The sequence below is a fragment of the Rhipicephalus microplus genome, chromosome X (genome assembly GCF_043290135.1).
Source record: "Rhipicephalus microplus isolate Deutch F79 chromosome X, USDA_Rmic, whole genome shotgun sequence".
NCBI lineage: Eukaryota > Metazoa > Arthropoda > Arachnida > Ixodida > Ixodidae > Rhipicephalus > Rhipicephalus microplus.
Window position 1 is genome coordinate 205,705,656 of NC_134710.1, and position 12,767 is coordinate 205,718,422.

Consider the following 12,767-nt stretch of genomic DNA (forward strand, 5'->3'; position numbering starts at 1 on the left):
CGTGGAATACCAGCCCGGTGAACGTGTTTGGGTGTGGACGCCGATACGCCGACGTGGACTAAGTGAAAAGCTTCTGCGACGGTACTTCGGACCGTACAGGGTTGTTCGACGTCTCGGCCCACTTGATTACGAGGTTGTCCCCGACGGCATCACGAACTCTCAACGACGTCGATCGCGACCTGACGTCGTCCATGTCGCACGCCTCAAGCCGTTTCATGCGCGTTAACAAACTGAAAGAGTGTTTTTTTGTATTATTGTTGTATCGTAATTTATTCATTGTACTTTCTTGCATTATTATTGTACCTTCATCTTTAGTTAAAGCATCGAGACGATGCCTTTTTCAGAGGGGGGCAATGCCACGTTCCATTTCCCAAGTTTTTGTTATCGTCCCAAAACACCACACGATTCTCAGCGCAAACCGCGCCTGCAGTTTTCTAGAGGGTTCCGGACTGTAGTAGATCATTTCGATAAGATCACGCCCACTGTGCGAATGGTACAGATTGTTCTGGAACGCACGCCGCCGCCAGCGATAGCACTAGAACATTCGACGGCGGGAGTATAAATGCCGACGCGCTTCGCCGCTTGTCAGTTGTTGATCCCGGCCGACGCTCCGTTCGCCGCTATCAGTTTGAGACTGCTATCCGTGCGAGACTGCTGCTGTAATTGGACTTTCTGTTTACCGGGCACAGGTTCGCCCAAATAAACAGTTAAATTCCAACAAGAAGTCTCCTGTCTTCGGCCACGTCACGACCCCGTGACAATATCTAGCCACTTACGTTTGGATGCTCTTGTGGTCACCCCCTTAGCTTTGCGTGAACCAAAATCAGCATGAGAGAAAAAGATGGTTTGACGAATATGACGTGCTGGTCAAGACATTAATAATGTCGCCATCCCGTCGTGTACATCGTCAAACACTTCTCACGGGACAGTGGCACATACCCATTGGCGGGTATGGGCCACTCATATGCGGGTATGTGCCACCGGTGATTCACACTTGGTATCTGCCCAGTATATACGTGGCGATGGCGTAGTGGTTAGAGCATCCGCCTCGCATGCAAGAGGTCCGTGGTTCAAATCCCAGTGCCGCGCAGTTCGCATCCGGATTAAAAAAAAACGCGTGTTGATGGAACTGCATTAAGAGGCCTGGGGTGCAGCCTCACCGGTAACCACCGCCGGGAACGCACTCCCTCACCAGAGAAGGATTGGCCACCCTGGTGCAGTATCCGGCCACTACCTCCCACATGCATACGTCAAATAACTCATGGTCCTCAGTCCCCAGCAGCTGCGAAGCAACTGACCATGGCGGCGGTCAGATCTGCAACGCAGCAGAGGGTGCTAAGAATCTCTGGATCCGGACAGGCCGCCATTGGAACCTGAACTTGGCAACGTTTAACGCTAGAACCTTATCTAGTGAGGGAAGTCTAGCTGTACTATTCGAGGAGCTAGAGGGTGTTAAATAGGATATAATAGGGCTCAGTAAGGTTAGGAGGACAGATGAGGCCTATACGGTGCTACAGAATGGGCACGTCCTTTGCTATCGGGGCTTGGCAGACAGAAGACAACTGGGAGTGGGGTTCTTTATTCACAGAAACATAGCTGGCAACATAGAGGAATACTATAGCATTAATGAAAGGGTGGTAGGTATCATAATTAAACTGAATAAAAGATACAAGATGAAGGTAGTACAGGCTTACGCGCCTACGTCCAGCCATGATGACGCTTCAGTTGAGAGCTTCTATGAAGACGTGGAATCGGCAATGAGCAAGGTAAAAACACAGTATACTATAGTGATGGGCGACTTTAATGCAGGGTAGGGAAGAAGCAGGCTGGAGACCAGGCAGTAGGAGATTATGGCATCGGTACTAGAAACGCCAGAGGAGAGCTACTAGCAGAATTCGCAGAACGCAATAATTTACGAATTTCGAATACCTTCTACCGAAAACGAGAAAACCGCAAGTGGACATGGAGGAGCCCTAATGGCGAAAATAAGAACGAAATAGACTTTATAATGAGTGCACACCCAGGAATCGTGCAGGATGTGGAAGTGGTTGGCAAGGTACGATGCAGTGACCATAGAATCGTACGGTCTCGAATTCGCCTAGACTTGAAGAAGGAACGACAGAAACTGATACGCAAGAAGCCAATATACGAGCTAGCACTGAGAGGGAAAGTACAGGAATTCAGAGTGTCACTACAGAACAGGTACTCGGCTCTTAGTGAGGAAGCCAACCTTAGCGTAGAAACAATGAATGATAATCTGACGAGTATCATTACGGAGTGTGCAGTGGAAGTTGGAGGCAGGGTAGTTAGACAGGACACTGGCAAGCTTTCCCAGGAAACGAAGAACCTAATTAAGAAGCGTCAAATCATGAAAGTGTCAAGTACAACAGACAAAATAGAACTGGCAGAGCTTTCGAAGTTGATTAATAGACGTAAAGTATGCGATGTAAGAAGGTATGGAGAGAATTGAACACGCTCTGAAAAACGGAGGAAGCGTCAAAGCAGTGAAGAGGAAACTTGGGATAGGCAAAAGTCGGATGTATGCACTAAGGGACAAAGAAGGCAAAATAACTACCAATATGGATAGGATAGTTAAAATAGCGGAGGAGTTTTACAGAGATCTGTACAGTAGCCGAGACAACCACGAACTAGCAGTAACCCAGATGACACCCCACCAGTAATGATAGAAGAAGTCAGAAAAGCTTTGGAGAGCATGCAAAGAGGCAAAGCTGCTGGCGAGGATCAGGTAACATCAGATCTGCTGAAAGATGGAGGACAGATTGTGTTAGAAAAACTAGCCACCCTGTTTACGAGGTGTCTCCTGATGGGAAGTCTTGGAAGAACGCTAATATCATCTTAATACATAAGAAAGGAGATGACAAGGACTTGAAGAATTACAGGCCGATCAGCTTGCTCTCTGTAGTATACAAGCTATTTACAAAAGTGATTGCTAACAGAGTAAAGAAAACATTACAATTCAATCAACCAAGGAACAAGCAGGATTTCGAACAGGCTACTCAACCATTGACCACATTCATACTATTAATCAGGTAATACATAAATGCTCAGAGTATAACCAACCACTATACATAGCCTTCATAGATTACGAGAAGGCGTTTGATTCCATAGGAATATCAGCCGTCATGCAGACACTGCAGAATCAGGGCGTAGATGAAGTATATATAAACCTTCTAGAAGAAATCTGCAGGGGATCAACTGCTACCATAGTGCTTCATAAACAAAGCAACAGAATACCAATTAAGAATGGTGTAAGGCAGGGGGACAGAATCTCCCCAATGCTATTTACCCCGTGCTTACAGTAGGTTTTCAGAAACCTAGAATGGGAACAGTTAGGGATAAGAGTGATTGGAGAATACCTTAGTAACCTGCGCTTCGCCGATGACATTGCATTGCTGAGTAACTCAGGGGACGAATTGAAACTCATGATTACGGAGTTAGACAAGGAGAGCAGAAAGGTGGGTCTTAAAATTAATCTGCAGAAAACGAAAGTAATGTACAACAACCTCGGAAAAGAGCAGCACTTCGAGATAGGTAATAGTACACTTGAAGTTGTAAAAGACTATGTCTACTTAGGGCAGGTAATAACCGCAGAGCCGAACCACGAGATTGAAGTAACTAGAAGAATAAGAATGGGGTGGAGCACATTCGGCAAGCACTCTCAAATTAAGACAGGTAGATTGCCACTACCCCTCAAGGGGAAGGTATATAACAGCTGTATCTTGCCGGTACTTAGCTACGGAGCAGAAACCTGGAGACTTACAAAAAGGGTTCAGATTAAATTGAGGTCGACGCAGCGAGCAATGGGAAGAAAAATGGTAGGTGTAACCTTAAGATACAAGAAGAGAGCAGAGTGGATTAGGGCAAAAACGGGGATTAAGGATATCATAGTTGAAATAAAGAAGAGGAAATGGACATCGGCCGGGCATGTAGCGCGTAGAGAGGATAACCGCTGGTCGTTAAGGGTAACTAACTGGATTCCCAGAGAAGGGGAGCGGGTTAGGGGGAGACAGACGGTTAGGTGGGCAGATGAGATTAAGAAGTTTGCGGGTATAAATTGGCAGCAGCAAGCACAGGACCGGGTTAACTGGCGGAATATGGGAGAGGCCTCTGTCCTGCAGTGGACGTAGTCAAGCTGATGATGATGATGATGATGATGATGAAACATGTTGAAGTGTGTACCGCTGCTGTGAATTGTTGATTGTGCTCTTGTTGCGTACTATGTGTCCTTGTGTGCATGTGTAGCTATATGCATTGCATCAGCACATATTAGGCGTCAGTGAGTAATCCTGAGTGGGCTGAGGCGTAAACAATCCGCAAGGGAGCCGTGATGTGATAGTGGGTATGACAACGTACGTCGCCTGCGGCCACCTTGTTTTTTTGTAGTATTATCAAGTTTCTCCAGATGGCGCCAGCTACCACCTACTTAACGGTTATGACGCTCTTACACCTCCAACTACTTATATAACGTTGAACAACTATCTATCAAAGCTGCACTACTGAGTCAGAATGGTTTCGCTGCGATCGAGTCTACGCTTTGGAGGCACATCTCGTGACCTGCGGCCCCGTAAACGCATGGATAACGTCGCTACACTTTGTGAATCTGCGAGAAATAAATACAGCAAGCCTAGCATGCCCTCTTCAGGTGAGGACTCTGCAGTATCCGTGTCTTTCGGAGTGAACGTCGCTTCGCTGACCGAACGAAACCTGCTTGCTCCGTCGTTCTCTTTCGCGATGTTTTCATCGCCACAGGTTCGTCTGCTTGTTTTTATAATCATTTCGTTCAATATCAAGCTCAGCGGGACTGCTTTTTTGTAACTTTCAGTGCCGTGTACTCCTTATCAGTCGAGAATCGTTGCACTTTCCACTTTTTCCACGCCTCGACGTGCAGGCAGTGGAATGACATGTCCATAGAGTTATAGTGTACTAGAATATGGGGTAGTGAGTTCACGGAAGTGCCGTAGCTGCCGCAGTTGGTATTGACAGCCGCGAGATGGCGCCACTTTAGCATGGGCTGTCGCCTCACGCATTGCCTTTAATGCACTTTTGTGCTTTGATATTAGTAATAGCCGGGGTTTCATGTCCCGAAACCACCATATGATTATGAGAGACGCCGTAGAAGAGTGCTCCGGAAATTCAACCACCTGGGGTGCTTCAACGTGCACCTAAATCTAGGTACACGCACCTCAGTAATTGCGCCTACACCAAAAATGCAGCCGCTACGGCCGGGATTCGATCCCGTGACTTGCGCTTGCATACGTCGAGCTTAATAGTCTTGTGTTTAATTGCTGATACGTCCGTGAAAAGCTTTCTGAATCGGTGTGTTTGTACTGCCTTCAAAACAAAACGAAATGAAAAAGCTGCAACGCACGGTCTAAATGCAGGTATTAGCAAACGAAGCAGTCATCTCTTGGGAAACTGCCTGCAGTTTTTAAAGTTTGGTTGGTGCACGAATAAAAAATCTGGAAGATTGAGGTATCGAAGGAGCATCTCTCAACCCGAAAGTTTCTTGTTATATTACTGCTATACCGAGTCGTAGTGAGCACACAGCGACAGCTTCGACTTCCTTCGTTACGCGTGCGGCACCGTTCTTGTCAGTAGTTGCATCGTGCAATTGTATTTATGTGGCTAAGCTGACAAAACTGCCATTTGATTTAGAGGCACGCCGTAGCTGAAGACTTGGAAATAATTTTGACAATCTTGGCTCCTTAAACGACTACGCGCCCGCTGAAATACTGCTGTTGTGGCCGGGATATTGCACTGTACAATCAAAATGAAACATCACTTGGCACCACTGTTAGACTGTAAGATGAAACCGTTTATTTAAGAGAGCGCATACTGCAGTGAACAGTAACACCGATCAAATTCTTCACTATTTCCTGGAATTATCAGTTCACGATCACTTCACCACGGTGGCACCTTAATGAACACTAACTCATTTTCGCGTGCAGCTTTTTTTTCGTTTTGCTTCTCGAGACTGTTTGATACCCTTCACGAAAAATTGAAGTCGTGACGCGAATTATCGCTCTCTTTGGCACGAGATACGGTGCAATCGAGCTGATATAAATTGAAGGTAAACAAAGCTTGAGTAAGCGTTCCAGTGAAGCTGCAGTCACTGCAGCGTTCACCACCTCGGGTTCCTAGTCACCAGGAAAGTCCATCGATGAACCTGAATCAGTGGCCTCACCATCAGCACTGGGTGCTGCAGTTTTCTTGGAGATGGTAGATTCGACCGCCGAGGTCTTCCGCTTTCTCGGAGGTCTTGGATGCGGCGCTTTCTTCGATAACTAGCTTCCCACGAAACACAAGAAAAGCTAAATAAACTTCTAGTAAATGTCCAAAAAGGATAGTCCAAAAGTATATAAGAAGTCTTGTTGAGATGTTATTTAAACTTAAGCAGCTTGAAAACCTCCTGCAGCTGTGCTAACGCCACGCTATTATACGTCTAGAAAACGTCTAGCAAGAAGTCTAAAAAACGTCTTTCTGCATTTTTTAAAGAACCTTTGTAAACATTTACTATACTTATATTATCAGAAGCCTAGTAAACTTTTTGCAAAGATTCTAAAAAGACTTTTGTTGGATCTTTGAACACTTTTTTAGACATTTATTTTTCACGCAAACCAGCTTGTTCAGCGTTTCTCGTGGTTAATTTGCTGCACCATGTCAGCGTTTTACAATCGGTGCATTTAGTTGTTCACTGTCGAGAGTGAAAAGTAAGAACAGCAACATAATTAGGCATCAAATTATTGCTGGCACTATTCTAATCAGCAAAATTGGTGCCATAATTGTTGAAAGAATTAATTAGTGACTGCCGTCTATCATTACGATAATCTGTTTTGCTTGGAGACAAGACGGGCTTTTAAACGTCAACTCATTATTGTTTCTGGTGTTACCTTGAAGGCATCATACTGCACATCCAAAAGTAAATGCAAAAGTTCAACAAATCTTGTAGCACACTTGTAACCTTTATTATACATAACAATGACTGCACACTTTGTCTCAAAACTTGAATGCTTTATAGTAACTATAACTATACAAAGCGATTGAGGGGCTGGCCAGATGCTTGGTCCAGGAACCTGCACACATACAAAGGCACAAACTGTTCTTTTCGAGCAGACTTCTATCAGTGCAGCGAAATTTGGAAGGCTAGCTTAGCAAACACATCGGCCCAGTAGCAAATATATAAAGGTAGAAAATTTGTTACAGCCGAAAGGCAGCAGTCGCACAATTGATTTTTTTTACCCAGTGCGCCTAAATTGGTATGTTAGAACCATGAGTAGTTGAAATTACTGTGTTTCACCACAAATCTGTGTTCAACAATCAAATTGTGATTTTAGCAACCCCAAATTCCATCCCAAAATACTCGCACAAAAGACACAGTGAAGTTAAAAACACTACAGTATTCCAGAATTTCTTTTGTCAGTCATCATTAACAATATTAAACATGGTTAGGTATCCCTAATATATCACAAATGATTAGGTATTGCCAAAGTTAGGTATGATTAGGTATGACAATAGAAAATCACTTGATTGCACTTATGACATTATATTCGAGACGACAATGAAATAAGGTTACAAGAACAATAAAGCAAGATGTTCAGTCAATATTACAGTGAAAATAAAACCATTGATCTGCTACAACCTTATTGCAATGCAAAAAGTTCAATTTTAACTGACTAACTGCAGATTACACATAAATTAAACATGACATAAAACCTTAGAAAGCAGCACTGACACATTCAGAGACGTGCTTTGTGCTTGTATTAAAATTCAGTCCTAAGAAGAGAACACTGCCTTTGCTGATAAGTTGTGTGTCCAGGAAAACACAAAGTAAGACAATAATGCTGCCAGCTGCCCAAACAACTAAGAATACCTAAATTTTGGTGCCTACAATAAGTAGGTATGTTTGCGTAGAACAGTTTGTGGCAGTCGTGTTTCTACACACTCCCACTTGGAAAAATTCTTCGAGCATGTCTATGCTCTGAGATATTCCACTCGGAAGTTTATTGTGCTTTCCATTATTACGCATGCAAGGCAGCGAGAATCACCAAAACATTACTCCCTGGTGAGAGAAGCAGTCAGTGCTTGCTATTCCAGCCATTGGTAAAAAGGTAACCATTGTAATGCTTTTCTATGGCTTCGATCCATGATCAGATTATATGGGGCACCCCAGGAAGCAGTAGCTGTGTACTAGTGCTCACTGTCCTGCATGCATAATGATACAAGCCACAACTATACTTTCCAGCGAGATGTCTGATCACAGGCATGCCATAATTTTTTGGACTAATGTAGAAATGTGACTAGCTAAAACCTTTATTACGTGCATGGCCACCTGCTGCAGTCACTAATAAGTTCATTATTGAATCTTATTCAAAGGCAAGGCTGACAGTGGTAATTATTGTTGCACACTGTGTTCCCCTGAACGCTTAGCTATCTGCAAAGATGGCTTTTACACACACAACTTATAGCACTGACTTTTTTAAAGAAAAACAAAAGGCTTAATATTGAACATCGTGAGCATGCGAGCTACTTGAATACAGCAACCAGGTGGCTCAGTGAAGTTCCCTTACCTTAGGAAACAGAAACCATGCGCAGCTGCCGTACATTCAGTAGCCAACTTTTCCACGAGCCATCATTGATGACAGGCTTGTCCGGAATTCTTTCACACTCAGTTCGTACAAGGTGGATGCATAGGCTGCGATGGAAACACCGAAAAAACAATTTAATGGCGTGTTTCTTAGAAAAACTGAATTTGTCAGTATATTTAAAATGATTTGGAACAATGGGTCTTGAAACAAGCAGGATGTACACAAACTAGAGATGTTACAAGCAATACTTTCTTGGCAAACACAGTTGCAACCTTATAAAAGAAAACGCAATTTCCACATTGCGTATGTGTCAAAACCATGCTTGAATTGCACTCGTACACAGTGCGTTGAAAGCAAATTCAATTATACTTCAACGCATACATGATGATATGCATTTTCATGAAGTATTCGTTGCAGGTAACATATATTATTTAACATGAATTTGATTTCAAATACAACTAGTGTAGCTTTTTTCAGGCTGCTCAAATTGGGACAATTATACCTATATTGTGATAAATTCGTGTAAATAAATTACTATTGTGTGCTGCCAAATTATGGTCATCAGTTTCAATGATTCTGGTTGGCTAAAATGGCAGTACCCTTCACTCAAGCACCACAGGCTGTCAATGCAAAAAAAACATATGAGGCACCTATCTTGAACCACACACCATACCAATAAAGCATGCAAGCTTCTGCAACAATCTCCGGGAACCAGAACCTTGAAAGCTATTGACTGCTATTTGGCAATAAGATCTGATGAAACTGATTTCCGAAATTGTATAATTCCTTCAGTGCCAATAGCTTAAAAACCTGCAGTCTAGTTACTATTCTCAAATAAATACGGTGTCCAATTTTACATTTTAACAGCAATACGTGCATGACTTATGCATGCTTATCATGATTTATAACATTATCGCGAGTTTTGAGTGATAAGTAAAAAATTGAATCTGCACATACCACAGATTCTGTCAACATCTGTAGCGCATGCCAAGAAAGTTTGCTTTATCCAATACACTGTTAAGCTTGTCATTATTCGGAAAATTTCATTGGAGGTTATGCTATAAACTATTTTTAATGTTCATACACGTAAAATTGTTTAGCAAAATTTCAACACCATGGTTGGGCGAGGTGTATAAAGGATTTAATAAACCAAATCAAAATACAAGCATAGTGGAAACAAGCAGAGTAAAGTCGATGGTGTTCGAACGCGTGGACTTATGACTGAATTAGTGCTCGCACAGTAAGGTACAACAATGCGGCCACATTTAGCCATGATATATATATTCCTTCTAAAATACAGTTCAGGATAAACGAATGGCTTATAATGCACGGATTCAGGCCGCATGAGGCAACCTACATTGCTGGTATATACCGAAAGTTATAATTTTACTAAACGGGCTGCATAAACACTTAAGTGGAGGTGCAACCTTTCCGAGCCCTACTTAAGACGATTCAACACGCTGCACACGAACACGCATCAACTCGAGTATCACGGTAGTTTATAGAGACGCGTGCCGGCGCGGATGCACACACCGGCATACATTCGGCCACTCGCAAGAAAAAAAAAATTGAGAGACGCCAAACAGAACCTTGCCAATACTTCTCTGATAGTAGTCATGACGTATAAATACTGTAGCTGCTTAAAATGGAACGTACAGCAGATGAAACTGCCTTAGACACGTTCACTTCAATAGCGCACAATATGAACAGGCATCAACGCCTACAGCTAACATACTCTGCAGAATTAATAAACGAAAATAGTGGTCGCTCGCGAGCAGGGCCTCCCTCCGACACCACTGCCGACAGAGGCGGACAGCCGCCACAACTCTGCTCAAATCAGCCGCCGAATTCCCGCTACGCGTGCGTGCTTCACATTCCTCACAAAAGAAAAAAAAACTTGTGCGCGCTTAATTTTGCACTACTTCGCCTTTACACTGCTGAACTAGTACGAAAAAGCTGGGTCCCCACGTAAATAAAAGCTCACGTATTGTGCACATGGTAGGAAAAACGTGGTGAACGCAGTGATAACAAAGCGCCGACAGCGGCAGTGTGGTACATACCTGGCGAGTGCTCCACAATACGAACACACACGTCTTCGCTTTAGTATAGCGCATCTTCTTAATCAGCAGCACTGGCAGAACACAAAAGACGAACACGAAGCGCAAGCACACTTTTAAAACACGAGAGAAATCGACTCAAACCCGCTTCTTCAAGAGGTGACTGAGCGACCGGTAAACACGTCCAGACAAGTAAAATCATTCTAGCCGCGCAGGCGCACACTGCATTTGCGCATCTTAATTTCTCAATGCTGACTAGAGAACTAAATCATTACATTTGAATATGTAAAAAGTATGTAAAAATATATACTACATAAATATGTAAAGCGAATAGTATTTTGATTAAAGAAAAAAAGAAACGTTGAAAACACCCCCGAGACCTCATCCGCGAATTCTACCAAAGTTCTAGAAAATAACTTTTAGTAAACGTTTTGAAAAAGACTTCTTGTAAAGAACGTTTTCTGAACGTCTTCTAAAAAAACTTCCTTTGAAAAACGTTTATTCAACGTCAAATGTTACACCTAGATGTCCGCATACATTTCTAGTCGTTTTGAGAAGTTTATACGACGTTTAGTGTTTCTTGTGTTGTTGCGTTGGGCAGTAACATCGGCACGGCGTCCGGCGTTAGCTCTGGTCTCCTACGTGGTACGCGAATTTCTTCACCATTTATAACGTGCACGTAGTTTCCGAGAACACATGAAGGCTCGAAGTGTAGCTCACATAGAGAGCACCTTTCGTTCAAGGTCCCATTCTTTCGATGTAAATTCTGTTCCCGAACCTTCCTCCACGCTTCATCTTTAGGTACAGCGAAAAGCGACGGCTGCTCACCTTTTTTTTTTTTCAATGATATACACTGTTTCGCACCTAGGTGCCAAGCAGTGTCATTGCCGCCGATGACTCGGCATTGCCTCACTGTCACGTGGCCAGTGAAAACACTGCCAGAAAAGCTTTCGTTAAGCGGGCGCGAACACAAGCAACAAGGTCACTGAACAGCACCCGAGAAGGCAGAGCAGCGCGGAGCTGACAATCCTGCCATCCCATGCTACAACAGCGCCGCCTTAAAAACCGGTTTTTGGTCCACGGGAGCCGCTTCACGCGGTGCATGGCGAGAGAGGGTGCCTGAACACACTAGTCCATAATCTAGGACACTATAATAGAGTCAATGGAGGCAGCCATTTGGAAGCGACGGTAGCGCCATCTGAGCTCTGTAGGGAATCGTAAAAAGATTGCAAAATGACTATTTTACTATTAAGCGAAAAAGGTTTTGTTACCTTTTACACATAAGTATATTTTCGAACCAAATATAACTAAGAATATTGTTTGTATAATTTATAATTGCTTATAAAATGAAATAGGTTTCAAAAGCACCAGGGTGTTTCGATATGGCGGCTGGCCTTCCGCATAGCAGACGACATCGTCATCATCTGCTTCTGCGTCATGGCTGACCCCCGCTCGTTGTAGCAGCCCCTTTTCTCAATTTCAATCGTTCCCACATAGTACAATGCAGTAAACTGCTCAATATAAGCTCATAAGTATCTTGCATACTTACTTTAGTAAGTTGTGATGCCACATACAGGCCGAGCGAAATAACAATGCTGGTCATACAAGCTTGCAACAATAAATCGTTTTATTGCAAGTCAATCGATCGATGTTTACACAAAATAAAGGCCACGTAAGTAACATTTTAGCACGTATAGCAGTGAACAATATGCATGCATCAGCGTTCATGTGCAAAGAAGGTATACGTACTATGCCCCAACGCAGATCCCCGGAGCACAGAAGCTGTACAGCGCTGGCTGAAATATCCATCGCACTGCTCGAAACCTTCGCTGCAGTAAGTAAAGGCATACCGCTTACGTTCCTGCACTTGTGTAGCTCAAGATTTCGCAACAACTCGTTGACAGTATTCGCTAAACTTTCTGTATAGGCATCAACATAATTGCGTGCCTTTCACGAGCAGTGCGGCGAGACTGTTTGTTTCCTGGTCTACACTGCCAACTAAAATGCGTGACTTTCCGATTTTCTATGCGTTCGCACATTGCATGCTTCTGAATGCCTGAAATTAAATGAGTAATGTTTTTTTATGCTTACCATTCCGAAGTTT